General features: G+C 43.0%; 1 protein-coding gene across 2 annotated transcripts in view; it reads right to left on the bottom strand.

The window, feature by feature from the left end:
• LOC114642585 (NACHT, LRR and PYD domains-containing protein 3-like) overlaps positions 1–15792 on the bottom strand; it is a 1142003-nt gene extending 1126211 nt beyond the window's left edge. Inside the window, exon 1 of one of the 2 annotated variants that reach the window (XM_051921799.1) lies at positions 15700–15792. The gene's annotated coding sequence lies outside the window, so the exon portion shown is untranslated. Of the gene's footprint in view, positions 1–15596 lie in introns of both variants that reach the window. The other variant, XM_051921798.1, reaches the window with a different exon arrangement.
• Between the last annotated feature and the right edge of the window lie 802 nt (positions 15793–16594).

The raw sequence follows: 16594 nt of genomic DNA on the forward strand, positions 1-16594 counted from the left end.
ATTTTTTAGTTATTTGTGACAACAATCTGATTTTTAGAGAAGTACAATTAGCAAAAAAACATAATGGAATCAAAATCTTTCAGAAAGTATTTCCATTGTTCTCATAACGACTGTTTTGCTTCCACACCGTCCACATCGCTCTCAGCATCCTGTGATCCACTTGTTTCTATGTTCAGAAATACGTTTCTTCATGAGCTTTTTATGTCAACATCAGTATCTAAAAATTAAAATGTGTAGAAATGTAAAATATGGGAGTGTTAAATCAGGGAAAAGGCTTTTTTTTTCTGGGAGTGGCCTCTCCTCCATTAATGCTGGTAATGTTATATCTGAAGGTAATAATATTGCAGTTACAAACGGAGTCAGGTTTAACATAATAAACTTTAACAGGCTCTTGTTACTGAGTACACATTACACCACATGTGTAATTCGATCAGCTCCTATTAGCTCCCCAATACCCATAATCCCTTATTACTACAGGACCCTCAATAGTTCAACAGACTTACAATATTACACATTACCCCCCCCCCCCTTAAAATTGTAAATTTGGGTAACAATTAACAAAAAACATTTGCTATTTAAGATCAGGAATATCAGAATGAAACAGAACACACCCTGTAGGCAATGCAGTTTACAATTTAACAAAGCTAAGAGGGTAAACTATCATTACATCCTGTTAGCACAGGGGATTACTCTTCCTCTTATTATTATTTTCTGATATATAGGATTAGTTAGTTAAAGCGGTCACAAGGCTTCATTCTTCTAAAGGGGTTACGTCGTACATCTGATGTGCGCTCATCCCATCATGCAGCCTCAGGTAGCTTTGACATCAGCAGGAGCTGAAGCTGGAGAGACAGGTGGTATCCCGGCTGACTTTATGTCATCTCTCCAGGACTTGGTTATTCTGATGTTTCTGTGCTACTTACTGTTTCAGCGGGTATAGCGGGTAGCAACTGTTCAACATGTCATTTCCATGTCTGGCGGTCACATGTGCATACCTTATAAGAGAAAGGTCCAGTCTTTTGAAGAATGGTTACCGGCAAGTTATAAGCAAGAACAGCAGTTCCACCGGAAAACTCACGGTCTTTAGCCCACTTGGCCCGTTGATTTACTTTATCCTGCTGCTTATCATTAACGTGCACCTGAGTGGTAGATGATCTCAATAAATCAAGACATGCTCTATGCTGCCTTTGGATAAACAGATCAGCTGGTGACATACCTGTTGCTGCATGGTTTGTGTTACGATATTTAAGAAGAAATGTATAAAACATTGTTTGAAAAGCGCTTCACGTTTGGATGCTTTAAGTGCATATTTAGGGGTTTGCATCATTCTTTCTGCCTGGCCATTAGTAGAAGGAAGATATGGGCTGGATAGGAGATGTTTAATACCATTATTTTTAAGGAATCCCTTCATTTCTTAGAACACAAAAAAGGCCCGTTATCCATAACAATATGCTCTGACAGTGCAAAACGTGCAAACATTTCTATCAAGTTTTGGATCATCTTTTCTGATGTGATGGTGGACATGATAGTGATCTCAGGCCACTTAGAATGTGCATCCACTGTGATCAGAAGCCTAATGCCCTCCACAGGCCCTGCAAAGTTTAAACAAACATGTTGTCAAGGACTGGCAGGCCATTCCCGTGGATGCAATGGTGCTAGACTTGACATATTTCTGTTTCTGAGGCCTTGGCATGATGAACATGAAGTTGCCTTTCCTTCAATATCACAATCAAGTCCAGGCCACCAAAAGTAACTCTGGCCTAGCTATTTCATTTGGACTATGCCACAGTATCCGAGGTGTAACTCATCCAGAATGGATTTCCTCTGTCATGGTGGTATAATTATTTGTATGCCCCACGTGAGACATCCTGCTGTCACTGATAGCTCATTACCTTGGGAAAAGTAAGCCTGAACATCAGGTAGTGCATGAAGGGTGCTAAGGTCCTGACTTCTGACAATGTAATCGAGTAGTTCTAAAAGTGTTGAATCGCCCTTGGTTTCCTGCCTGATTGGGTTACAGGTGTATTTTTTCTGAAAGTAGAAAATCTTTTAACCCTTTTTTTATGGATTGTTCATGTAGGGGGAGTCTTGACATCTTTCTATTTCCATGTGCCTCAGAATGCTTGTGTTTGATTTCATAATTGTGAGCCCTCGGTGACCTCAGTCCCAGAGATGGAGGAGCCCACCTCTGAGTCCCCAGGCTCTGCTTCCTCATTGGAAGGCATGTTAATGGGATTGAGGAGGTCTTCGAAGTACTCCCCCCACCGACCCACAACGTCCCGAGTCGAGGTCAGCAGCGCACCATCCCCACCATATACAGTGTTGACACTGCACTGCTTCCCCTTCCTGAGACGTCGGATGGTGGACCAGAATCTCCTCAAAGCCGTCCGAAAGTCGTTCTCCATGGCCTCCCCAAACTCCTCCCACGCCCGAGTTTTTGCCTCAGCAACCACCAAAGCCGCATTCCGCTTGGCCTGCCGGTACCTATCAGCTGCCTCCAGGGTCCCACAGGACAAAAGGGTCCTGTAGGACTCCTTCTTCAGCTTGACGGCATCCTTCACCGCCGGTGTCCACCAACGGGTTCGGGGATTGCCGCCACGACAGGCACCGACCACCTTACGGCCACAGCTCCGGTCAGCCGCCTCAACAATAGAGGCACAGAACATGGCCCATTCGGACTCAATGTCCCCCACCTCCCTCGGGACATGGTCGAAGTTCTGCCGGAGGTGGGAGTTGAAGCTACTTCTGACAGGGGGCTCTGCCAGACGTTCCCAGCAGACCCTCACAACACGTTTGGGCCTACCACGCCTGACCGGCATCCTCCCCCACCATCGAAGCCAACTCACCACCAGGTGGTGATCAGTTGACAGCTCCGCCCCTCTCTTCACCCGAGTGTCCAAGACATGTGGCCGCAAGTCCGACGACACGACCACAAAGTCGATCATCGAACTGAGGCCTAGGGTGTCCTGGTGCCAAGTGCACATATGAACACCCCTATGCTTGAACATGGTGTTCATTATGGACAATCCGTGACGAGCACAGAAGTCCAATAACAAAACACTGCTCGGGTTCAGATCGGGGGGGCCATTCCTCCCAATCACGCCCTTCCAGGTCTCACTGTCATTGCCCACGTGAGCATTGAAGTCTCCCAGCAGAACGAGGGAGTCCCCAGAAGGTATGTCCTCTAGCACCCCCTCCAGGGACTCCAAAAAGGGTGGGTACTCCAAACTTCTGTTCGGTACATAGGCACAAACAACAGTTAGAACCCGTCCCCCCACCCGAAGGCGAAGGGAGGCTACCCTCTCGTCCACCGGGGTAAACCCCAATGTACAGGCTCCAAGTCGGGAGGCAATAAGTATATCCACACCCGCTCGGCGCCTCTCGCCGGGGGCAACTCCAGAGTGGTAGAGAGTCCAGCCCCTCTCAAGGAGATTGGTTCCAGAGTCCAAGCTGTGCGTCGAGGTGAGTCCGACTATATCTAGCCGGAACCTCTCAACTTCGCGCACTAGCTCAGGCTCCTTCCCCTTCAGAGAGGTGACATTCCACGTCCCAAGAGCCAGCTTCTGTAGCCGAGGATCGGACCACCAAGGTCCCCGCCTTCGGCCACCACCCAACTCACACTGCACCCGACCTCCTTGGCCCCTCCCATAGGTGGTGAGCCCATGGGAAGGGGGAAGGTCACCGAGGTGGTCAAAAAACTCCTTGGTGGCAGGGCCCCGGGGGTGGATGAGATACGCCCGGAGTTCCTCAAGGCTCTGGATGTTGTAGGACTGTCTTCGTTGACACGCCTCTGCAACATCGCATGGACATCAGGGACAGTGCCTCTGGATTGGCAGACTGGGGTGGTGGTCCCCCTCTTTAAGAAGGGGGACCGGAGGGTGTGTTCCAACTACAGAGGGATCACACTCCTCAGACTCCCTGGAAAAGTCTATTCAGGGGTCCTGGAGAGGAGGGTCCGTCGGATAGTCGAGCCTCGGATTCAGGAGGAACAGTGTGGTTTTCATCCTGGTCGCGGAACAGTGGACCAGCTCTATACCCTTAGCAGGGTCCTGGAGGGTGCATGGGAGTTTGCCCAACCAGTCTACATGTGTTTTTGTGGACTTGGAAAAGGCATTCGACCGTGTCCCTCGGGGAATCCTGTGGGGGTTACTCCGAGAGTATGGGGTACCGGCCCCCTTGATAAGGGCTGTTCGGTCCCTGTACGATCGGTGCCAGAGCTTGGTCCGCATTGCCGGCAGTAAGTCGAACCCGTTTCCAGTGAGAGTTGGACTCCACCAGGGCTGCCCTTTGTCACCGATTCTGTTCATAACTTTTATGGACAGAATTTCTAGGCGCAGCCAGGGCGTTGAGGGGGTCCAGTTTGGTGGGCTCAGGATTGGGTCACTGCTTTTTGCAGATGATGTTGTCCTGTTTGCTTCATCAGGCCGTGATCTTCAGCTCTCTCTGGATCGGTTCGCAGCCGAGTGTGAAGCGGCTGGGATGAGAATCAGTACCTCCAAATCCGAGATCATGGTCCTCAGCCGGAAAAGGGTGGAGTGCCCTCTCAGGGTTGGTAGCGAGATCCTGCCCCAAGTGGAGGAGTTCAAGTATCTCGGGATCTTGTTCACGAGTGAGGGAAGAATGGAGCGTGAGATCGACAGGCAGATCGGTGCGGCATCCGCAGTAATGCGGGCGCTGCATTGGTCTGTCGTAGTGAACAAGGAGCTGAGCCGCAAGGCGAAGCTCTCAATTTACCAGTCGATCTATGTTCCTACCCTCACTTATGGTCATGAACTATGGGTAGTGACCGAAAGAACGAGATCGCGAATACAAGCGCTTGAAATGAGTTTCCTCCGCAGGGTGTCTGGGCTTTCCCTTAAAGACAGGGTGAGAAGCTCAGTCATCCGGGAGGGGCTCAGATTAGAGCCACTGCTCCTCCGCATCGAGAGGAGTCAGATGAGGTGGCTCGGGCATCTGATCAGGATGCCTCCTGGACGCCTCCCTGGTGAGGTGTTCCGGGCACGTCCAACCGGGAGGAGGCCCCAGGGAAGACCCAGGACACGTTGGAGGGACTATGTCTCTCGACTGGCCTGGGAACGCCTTGGGATTCTCCCGGAAGAGCTAGAAGAAGTGGCCGGGGAGAGGGAAGTCTGGGCATCTCTGCTCAAGCTGCTGCCCCCGCGATCTGACCTCGGATAAGTGGGAGACAATGGATGGATGGATGGATGAATTGTGAGCCCCAAGCAGCAGTGCCCAGCTCTGATGTCTCTTTGGCGCCATAGATGGCACACCAGTATGTGAGCGAAAGATAGACATGAGTGGTCGGTGGTCTGTTACCAAAGTATGTTGTTTGAATTTTTTTTATTCAAGAAATGATGATTACAGCCACTTTTTCAATCTGAGGATGTTTTGTTTCACTTTTACTCAATGTTCTTGAGGAAAATGCAATCAGTCGCAGGTAGCAAAGGTAGCAATTCTAAGTCAGAGTAGTTCAGAGATGTGAAATGGTACACTTAAAGACCGTCAAGGACCAACCCTGGTGGGCTCCTGTCGCTGCATTTTAAACCTTCAGCACAAAGGATTAGAAAAAGAAAAGCCCTTTGTCATCTTTGATACATGTTATGAGAGTATTTGTACTTACATTGTAAAATAATAAAGAATCACACATTCAATTGCATATACCTCAACAGTTAAATACATTTGAACTCTTTATTATTTTTATAGTAGTCCAGTAGTAAAATATTAAAAATACAAAATGTTCTACAATTGAGGATTTGTCAGTAAAATTAAAACACTCGTTATAACAGTTGTCAAGTCTGATCTGGCTCTCATTGTGCTTATTTTCACAAAGTTGTTTGTAAAATGCACAAAAAGTCAGGTTGCTTTCAAAGCCCTTGTTAGGATCATCTATGATGTGTCTATTCCTTGAATGAGGAGCTCAGACAGCAAAAAGAAAAAGGACAACAACAGACCTCTTGGACTTTGCTAATGACTATAGATTTGCAAAACAGCAACTTTCTATGCATTTTGATATGGAGGCAGAATTGCAAAGACAACTCATTGCAGCCAATGCCGTGACCGCTGTGCTAAACCTTACCATCCATTTGACTTTCTTTTGGTTTTTTTTGGTAAGTGAATCACTATAAAGTGCATTTATCCAAAGTCATTCCCATGACAGTAGATCAAGTTATTTAAGCTTCCCAAATGTCGTAAATGCAATGGCCTGCACTCGTGTGTGACTAACGGCACCACCGAGCTAGAGGCCGATGATGTAAAATACAAATCATTCATAGCATCAGTGCACAGGTCTGTCCTTTAAAGTGACACTGACGTCAATGGCCAGTCATATCATCCATTCTGGCCTTCTGACGACGGTAAACTCCTCCAGCAGAAGTGGCACTGAGGCACCTCACAGGTGGCGCCGACTGGTGTGGCTGGCCGTCTGCTCGTCTCTCTAATCTATGTTTTAACTTTGTTTTAATGTTTTAGTTTATCCCAACGGCTACTGTCCTTCGATTGTGATTCTTTACTTAACATATTTTTTTTGCTTGCTTTCCTCTCAATTTTCATCTCCTGATGGGATATTATGTGAACCTCCTCCTTTGTTTTATTCATCTCCTGACTTCTTCACCTGGACACCGGTGTTCACCTGTATTAGTGAGTTGAATGCCCCTCGGAGACGCAAACGTACCCACCGCTGCCGTTGAAGAAGAGCCGGTATTGCTATTAAACAACGCCGACTTAAGTCTCAGAGCTTGGATTCCTGATGCTTGTGAGTCATTTATGACCCATCTTCTCCTGCACAGGACTCCATCACTGGTTCATGGGCGCTGGACACCAGATTTCATTTCTCCATTTCAAGGCGGCATCACTCTTCCTCTCACCCGTGCTCATCCCGCAGGGAGCTCTTCTACTTCTATCAAGACTGCTCTCTTGAACGTGAGATCAGTGACTAATAAAACTTTTATTCTGCAAGACATTATTATCTCAAATAATCTGGATTTCTTTTTCATCACTGAGACCTGGATTGTAAATGGTGACTCTTCATGTTTTACTGATTTGGTACCACCAGGTTATTCATTTTTAAACTCTCCTCGGCTGACTTGTCGTGGTGGGGGCATTGCCACTGTTTATAAAAGTATGTTCTTGTGTCGGAGCCTTATAAGGGGTCCATTTAGTAGCTTCGATCTGCTACTTTTCAAAGTGAGCAGCACCCCTTCTTTGTTGTATGCCATGGTTTATAGACCTCCTGTAATTAATGATATCTTCATTTCTGAATTCTCTGATCTCCTGGCTGATATCACCCTCTCCCATGACAAAGTATTTATTGTTGGTGATTTTAACATTCACGTTTGTTGTCAATCGAAACCTTTGGTTAATGACTTTTTATCACTTTTGAACTCATTTGATTTTATACAGCATATTAAAACGCCAACTCACTCTCTCGGTCACACACTTGATCTCATTCTTACACGTGATATTTCAGTGAATAATATTGATTTATGTGATGTTTCTTTTACTGATCACTTTTCTATAACGATGGATTTGAATATTACTGTTGATGTCCCGACTACTAATTGTGCTCCACGGTGCTCTCACTTTTTAAATTCTTCTATTATATCCGATTTTAAAACCATATTCTCTAGTCTTGATGTGCACGTCCAATATGATGGTATCGATGATTCTGTCTTAGAATTTAATTCTTCTTGTAAAACGGTTTTAGACTCGATTGCTCCGCTCAAGATAACAAGGGAAGACCTGCTCCTTGGCTAAATGAAACCATGCGATCACTGCGCCACGCCTGTCGAACTGCGGAATGGCGTTGGAACAAAGATGGACTGATTGTTTCTAAACTGATTTTTAGGACTTCTCTATTCAACTTCCAGGTTACAGTTAAGAAAGCTAAACATTTCTTCTCTGATTTAGTATCCCGTCATTCTAAGAATCCTAGGGTCTTATTTAATTCAATTAATGTGGCCATTCACCCTCATTCTGTGATGGGATTAAATAGCACTGTTCTTTCATGTGAGCAGTTTCTTTCATTCTTTGTCAGTAAAATTGATAAAATCCGCCGTGGCATTGTTCAAACTGGCTATGAACTTCCTACTGTTAATCATGACATTGTCTTAGAATCCTTTGATCTAGTCTCACTTTCACAGCTAAAAAGAACTATTGATACCCTTAAAACAGCTCTCAGTCCTCTGGATATTGTACCACCACGTCTCTTAGTGGAAGTCTTTGATGTTTTAGGTCCATCTTTACTGGCCATTATCAATGGTTCTCTTAGTGAGGGGGTTGTGCCCTCATTTTTTAAACATGCTGCGGTATGTCCATGTGTAAAAAAGGCAGAATTAGATCCTGGAGTTTTAGCCAATTTTAGCCCAATTTCCCAATTGCCATTTCTGGCTAAAATATTAGAAAGAATTATTTATAATCAATTGGTCGATCACCTAAACTCCAATAATTTATTTGAGATCTACCAATCTGGCTTTAGGCGTTATCATGGTGTTGAGACGGCCGTCCTGAAGGTATTCAATGACATCTCTCTAAGGTGATGCTGCAGTCCTTCTCCTCCTTGACCTGTCCGCTGCCTTTGACACTATTGACCATGAGATATTGTTGATGCGGCTTGAACATCTTGTTGGTCTTAAAGGGGCTGCTCTTAACTAGTTAAGGTCATATTTAACTGGTAGACACTTTTCAGTGACTTTAAATTCCTCTTTTTCATCTACTGCTCCTCTTAAATATGGTGTTCCTCAGGGATCCATTTTGGGTCCTATCTTATTCTCTATATACCTTCACCCTACTGGAGCTATTTTTAGGAAATTTAACATTTCTTTTCACTGCTATGCTGATGATACTCAGGTTTATATTCCCGTCTGCAACTCTGCAATTAATCAACTCCACAACTGTCTGTCTGAATTAAGATCCTGGATGCCTAATAATTTTCTTGATCTGAATCAAAATAAAATGGAGGTGCTTATAGTGAGTCCATCAGCTAAAGCCCAAATTGGTCTTGGACTTCTCGGCTCTTTCTCTGTCTTTTGCAAACCTCAAGTCCGCAATCTTGGTGTTATCTTTGATAGTAACCTCTCTTTTGAGAAACAAGTAAATTCTGTAGTCAAGAGTTGCTTTTTCCAACTTCGTCTATTAGGTAAGATAAAGCCTTTTATATTTTCTAGAGATTTTGAGATAGCTACTCATGCTTTTATCTTTTCTCACCTCGATTACTGCAACTCGCTGTATTCTGTGATTAATACATTTCTGATATGCAGGTTACAGTTGGTCCAGAATGCTGCTGCTTGCTTTCTGGTTGGGGCAAGAAAGTATGACTCTGTCTCTCCTATTTTAGCTTCTTTACACTGGCTGCCTGTCAGTTTTCAAATTGATTTTAAAATCTTGTTGCTAGTTTTTAAATCTTTACATGGGCTTGCTCCTGCCTATTTATCTGAACTGTGTGCTTTACATCAGCCATCTAGAGTGCTTAGATCTTCTGGTCAGCTGTCTCTGGTTGTCCCTCGTACCAAGTGTAAAACCAAGGGGGACAGACAGGACTTGTGCAGCTGCTGCTCCTCGACATGTGGATCTCTAAACCTCATCATATAAAGGAGTTGTCTACAATTGAACTGTTTAAAACAAGACTAAACACTCATTTCTATTCACTTGCTTTCCGTGACCTTCAATAATAGTGATGGTTTCCTCATTGTGATTATATAATCTTACTTCTATTTATTTATGTTCATTTATTTTATTTCTATTTATGTTATTCATGTTAATTGTATGTTTTTCTTTTACTCTGTTACCAGTAACGGCGCACTGCAGTGAATACACTTGACTCGAGCTCTTTCTCTATACATTTATCATTCGTTTGCTCAGAGGTTGATGTGCTTTTCTTTTCTCCACCCTAATGGCCTGCTGCTTCTCTTCTTTTGTCATCATCTTTTCGCATTAAAACTGATTAAGTTAGTTTTTGTGTTGCAATTACTTAGTATGTTTTTTTTTAATCATTCACTTAATCTGGCACTTAAGTCTTCAATCTGCCTCAAGAATGATTAGCGAAGGAGGTAGGGAATGAGAACGGCGCCCGTATGCATGTGCCACATGGCCGCCCTGCTGCATGCTGCCGAGAGTTGATTCTACAATAAAAGAAAATAAAATAAAAAGAGTAATATAATCATCACCCCGAAAGCGGATAGTAGAGGTCACGTAGTACATGTGTACCAAATTTCAGATCAATTGTTCAAACGGTTTGCGAGTGACAGGTGATTTAAAATCCTGGACAGACAAACGAACAGCCACAGTAGCGTATTATAGAAGAATATTGTAAAGCACTCTGGCGACAGCATTCCTATGTTGTTTTAAATGTGTTATATAAATAAATTTGTCATTGACATCACACCGAAACTGCAGCTTTCTTTGATTGTTGAAATGCACAAAATACTGTATGTTTGCATGTAAGAACATATTCTAGGATTTCTGCTGCATATTCTTGTATATAATTTATAATTGCTGCCAAAAGATGTTCATGTTGCTATTGAATACTTACTTGTTTAAAGTGTTTCAAGTATAACATTCCTAAAATAACAGGTTTACATTTGTTATGTGAATAATAACATTTATATTTAGTTATGCAGAGCACAAATTCAGAACTGTAATGTACTTAAACACTGAGCTGGATGCCTTCTGGCCTCTTTCACATTTCCATTTTGTGTTATTATCAATCAGCTATTATTTCTTGATCAACAACTAAAAAGACAACTACCGTCTCTGTTACCTATACTTCTGTTTAATGACAATTAAATAAACTTTTCAACTTTTCACAGCTGTCCCACAATACACCACACATACAGTGCATACATTGCATCACACTTAAAGTCGGCTTAAAGCTGCTGTTGAGCTCCTCTGACCTCTCATCGATGTTATCAACGATCGATTCTTGGGGCTGCTTAAACCTCATGAGTGCTCACATAATCGTGGATTGCTGAGGCCCGCCTTGAGTTAACAAGAAACACGCGGTGTTCATGTAGCTCACTCACCGTTAATTGGAAAACATGTTTACTCAAGTAGGGCTTACTCAGCTAAATCATGGAATACCATAGAGGAGTTTTAAAAAATTGTGTATCACAATACACAGCACATACTTTACAAAACCCCACACATGAATCACAATACATAAAAGCACATGAACACGTAACACATACCAGGAACCTCAACCTCCTCTTTATTACATCAGAAATCCAGTCCCTGAAAATACAGAAGATCAAAATATGCAAAACAAACAAATATATGCAAAACAAATTAAACACAAATGAATTAAATAAACAATGTCAATGCAGGTAAGTTAGATTTTTCCCACAGATACACAGTCCCTCAAGGCCCACCAGTATAACTGCTCCAGTTAGCCCCCCGCCTATGGTATCTGACAATCTGCCCTCAGGATTAATTCAAGATGCCAGTTGAGTTGTAAGCCTTCCGCCTCTCATCTTCCCTTTTTTGACTGTAAAACAATATCCATTTTTTAACATGCTACCCAATCATAGGATGTTCTCTGGTGGCCCTGACATGCCAAGAAAGATCTTGCAGTGTAGGCGATAGAAACTGTCAGGGTGCACGTTATTCAGCAAGTGGTGCAGAGAAATAAAAATAAAATACCACACTTTTACTTATGTAGATTTGTTACAATTTGATTCTCTGCTGACTTTGACTCAATAAAGGCCAATCTGTCCTCCAGTGAATCACCAACATGAACAGGCAACAAGAGGACGAGCTACAAGTGACCTCTGCACCAATCCATGGAAGGCCAATGATCTGCTTTCAGAGATCAAAACGAAATCCAAGATTCTCAGTCAAAAATTTGAAACACGTGCCAAAACGCAGCTGATCAAAGAAGACCTAACAAAAGAGAAGTCTGTTTCCATCGCAAAGTCTTTGCCAAATCAAACAGGAAGCACCTAGCAATTTATCCCTAACCTAGGACAGAGGACATATTGGGCCTCCATCTTAAAGAAGGCCATTAAATGATGTCACATGGTAGCAATAACATCATAACAATAGCCAATATGGCTGTCAAAATAACCAGAATCATACAAAATGGCAGTGTTTGTGATGTAAAATCTGACACAAAATTATGTCAGCTGATATCAGCAACATAATAACACAATTTCATTTGGTAAAATACCTAAGATATTTTTGATTCAATGACCAAGTCAGTTTATGTTTTTAGAATTATTTAAATTATTTCACATCTTCTTTGTGTGCCATTTTGCTGTTCATGGAGGTCGCCTGATTGTTTTGAATACTGAGACTCCCTGCTGACACATAAACAGTTGGGACGCGGCAGAGGACGTAAATGTGTCTTCAGGTATAAAATGGCAGCACCCTGCACACTCAGCTATCCTCAGTGGATTGAAGACATATTAAAGAAACAGAAATACAGTAGTTATTGTCATGTTCAGTCCATTTAACTTCTCAGTAGAAGGGATTTTTCTTTGCCCCTAAACTGCTAACATTTTGGTTTTGCTTGCTTCCTGCTGCTAACCCCCTGCTGCCCACTCTTCTGGTAGGACTGGTAAAATGGTCTGCCACAAGGGCAACAAATGCAAGAGCCCGGAAACGAAACATCAGCCAAAAGGCAGGCCAAAAAGTCAATAAAGAAAAGAGATCAAAGATGTCAAGCAGCAGAAGTTAAACACTAAATACAGCAGCTCTTAAACACTGAATAGTTGTTGTGTTTAGAAAGAAGTAGCCAGAAAGGTAATAACTAGAGAACCAGACACAAAAGCAAACATTGGTTTGTAAGTTTATCTACGATTGTCGGCAACCTGGAAGTGTACAACATCAGTCTTTAAAAAGTCACAATAGTGACATCAGGAGAGGTTGTCCTGTGATAGTAACAATAAACAAAATAATCCTCAATATGGCTGAACACATATATGACGATGTGAGAGTACATCAACCCTGCTGAGCCAAAGAGTGAAAGTGACAGTTTAAGGTTAACATGGACTGTGAGAAGAGACACAGATAACGTGATGGGCCAAAAGATTGTTACAAGGAGGCCAAAATAAATCACTGAATGCCAACACTAACCTAAATCGTGAAAAACTTGATAGCAATAAAGCAAAACGCCAGGTGTACTAAACCACAAAGAAGCACACTTAAGTTCTTAGGAGCCATTACCAAGAAACAACAAGGAGACATCCATAATTCTTAATACAAAATGACAACACCCATAAACATAACAATTGGCCAAAAGGGAAACATGATAATAATTGCTAACTGTGATAGAGCGTTGTCACTAACTACAGTGAAAGACATTGGAGAGACTGTAGAGACCACGACTTGAGCCTTTCGTCCATCAGACTAAGCTCCATGTACAAATAATAATAATAATTCATTACATTTATATAGCGCTTTTCTCAATACTCAAAGCGCTATCCACACAGGGAGGAACCAGGAAGCGAACCCACAACCTTCCACAGTCTCCTTACTGCAAAGCAGCAGCACTACCACTGCGCCACCTGTGAGGACAGTACACATTACTGAAAACACAACTTCAACACCTTGAAGCAGGAAAGTGGCATCAAGTTGTGAGGCTGCTAATCTGCAGCAGGACGTAGAAGGCTTGAGAGGGGAAAATAAATGCAGCAAATATCTGCAAGAATCTCACACCTTGGGAGAAGACAATGAGGCCAAGCATAAAGCCAAAGCTCTAGGAGAAAACAACAATGTGAATTGAGGGGCAGAGTTCAGACCTCGGTCCAATGGAGAAGTTGTATATGGACTTGAAAATGGCTCACCAATCACGATCAACATGACACCTGTCCGAGGTTAAACAGTTTGACAAGAAAGAATTAATGGGGACAAACAGCAGAGATGAAGGAGAGAAAGAGAGACCTGAGCACAGACTCCAGGCTGTCATGGCTGCCATCTACTAAACACTGACTTGAAGGGGTGACTACTCCTCTGTTACTTGGTGTTTTATATTTGTAAGTAATTTAGACCACTTTACAGAGACCTGTTTTCACTTCGACATTTGACTGGTGCCAAAAAAGACAAATTCAGTCCTCTGAGATCCAGTATTGTCGATCCATCCATTATCCAACCCGCTATATCCTAACTACAGGGTCACGGGGTTCTGCTGGAGCCAATCCAAGCCAACACAGGGCACAACGCAGGAAACAAACCCCGGGCAGGGCGCCAGCCCACCGCAGGGCACACACATCATGCACACACTAGGGACAATTTAGAATCGCCAATGCACCTAACCTGCATGTCTTTGGACTTTTGGAGGAAATCCACGCAGACACGGGGAGAACATGCAAACTCCACACAGGGAGGACCTGGGAAGCGAACCCAGGTCTCCTAACTGTGAGTCAGCAGTGCTACCCACTGCGCCACTGTTCTACTCCATCCAGTATTATGTCACAAGAAAACGTGAAAACTGCCAAGAGGTGAATACTTTTAATGGTGAATCTTTAAATATGTTTAAAATAAATAGTTAAAAGAGCAGAAGTGTATTCAAAAGTACACATGCCAAAACCCCAATAACCAAGAAAAAGGCCTGAAAAAGTCACATAAACAAAAATAAAATGAAATCTTAAAAACTAGTAGCACAGAATGCATTGGGTTGGCACCCTGCCTGGGATTGGTTCCCTGCCTTGCGCTCTGTGTGGGGAATTGGCTCCAGCAGACCCCCATGAGCCTGTAGTTAGGATGTAGCGGGTTGGATAATAGATGGATGGATTGTCAGTCCCGATAGCAGTGCATTAATTCTGAAGGCCAATGTGTGATAGAAAATTGAATTCTAAATCTCTAACGACTCCAACATGCTATTGACATCTCCATCAAGTCAGATTGAGTTTTATCTCAGGATTTTCACATTTTTACTGCTGCCAATAAATTGACTTTTGTTTTATCTTGTTTCATCCATCCATCCATCCATCCATTTTCCAACCCACTGAATCCGAACACAGGGTCACGGGGGTCTGCTGGAGCCAATCCCAGCCCACCGCAGGGCACGCACACACACACCCGGGACAAGTTAGAATCACCAATGCACCTAACCTGCATGTCTTTGGACTGTGAGAGGAAACCCATGCAGACACAAGGAGAACATGCAAACTCCACACAGGGAGGACCCGGGAAGAAAACCCAGATCTCCTTATTGTGAGGCAGCAGCGCTAACACTGCACCACCATGCCGCCCCAGGACTGACAAGAAACAGTAAAAAAGAAACAGCAGCCATGGCAGCCGAGAGCAGCGATGAAACATAAAAATGAGAATTTCACTCTGCTGTGTACGTGTGATAATACACTTATAAACACAATAAACAGAACTAAACAAACAGAGCAAGGATTCTCCCATTTTACCTCTATAATAACTTTTATTTTTATTTTTACTATTTGCAAAGCACACACATAGATGTGAAACTGCGATGTTGTTTAAGACCTCCAGGCCAGACAACTTCGTCCTGCTCTGCCAGCTCAGTATAATTTAACGTCTTTGTCACCAACAGTCAAATACGAGATTCTGAAAGTCACCTGCAGCCCCTCCAGTGTCCTTCTTGACTAGAATATCACAAGTTACTCTGAGCAGTTTATTAGTTTTATTCTCCTTACCTGTTTATGTCCCTGATGGCCTGTGAACAGACAATGTGACTTTATTCAATATACCGCTGCGGCCTCTCGACTTCAGCAGGCGTTGTCAGTTCTGAGGCCAAACCTGAGACTGCAGCAGGACTCGGCTTGTCTGTCAGCTCCCTGGCTGCTCTTTTTGTTTTCCAACAAAGTCTGAAACCAGCAAGTGTGGTCTTGTTATTAAAGCAATAAAAATTAAAAGGAATGCTGTCTTCATGAGTCTTCATCTGTGAAAGGTGCCACTTTACCATCTGATGCTCCTTATTATCAAAAATTAACAAATACAATTACAATATTGACGTGTGTGCCTTTCTTCAGATTAGGGATGTGCACAGAGTGGTGGCCACAGTGGCTCTTTACCCTCACTGTCCATTTTTTCCTTAATCCTTTGCTTATGAGAAAACAAGTGTGCGCATCCTTCTCATTAAAAAGCAGTGATGAGCGCCAAGCTTTGTTCAAACTACAGTAAGTAGAAATTCAGATCAATAACCTCATCAGAAGCTCCTCAGTCATCTGCTTTTATTGTGTTCTCACAGAACTTCACCATAATTCAATCCCATCTAAATCCTTGATGATTTTAGTAAATTCTTTTTGTGTTTCCTTTCTTAATGTAATTTATTATTTTTCAGTGAGCCACCAATTGTCAAGAATTTCTTAGGACTCTGTTAGTAAAGGTCTGGGTTTGGTGTATCCAGGGTTCAATACAGTTATCATTAGCATTGATAGTTATCCAGTTTGAAGTGTCCAATTTGAATTTGCTCCATTAGTTATGATTAATTATTATTATTTTTTTTTTTCTGATTTTATTTCCTTTTCATGAACACTTCCATGCATACAACCTTGCACTTGAAACCAATAAGACCCCATTCACACTGCAGCTCCATTTCCATTTTCATTTATATGTGACAACAATCTGATTTTTAGAGAAGTACAATTAGCAAAAAAACATAATGAAATAATAACATTTTAGAAAGTATTTC

The sequence above is a fragment of the Erpetoichthys calabaricus genome (assembly GCF_900747795.2).
Source record: "Erpetoichthys calabaricus chromosome 1 unlocalized genomic scaffold, fErpCal1.3 SUPER_1_unloc_25, whole genome shotgun sequence".
Classification (NCBI taxonomy): Eukaryota; Metazoa; Chordata; class Cladistia; order Polypteriformes; family Polypteridae; genus Erpetoichthys; species Erpetoichthys calabaricus.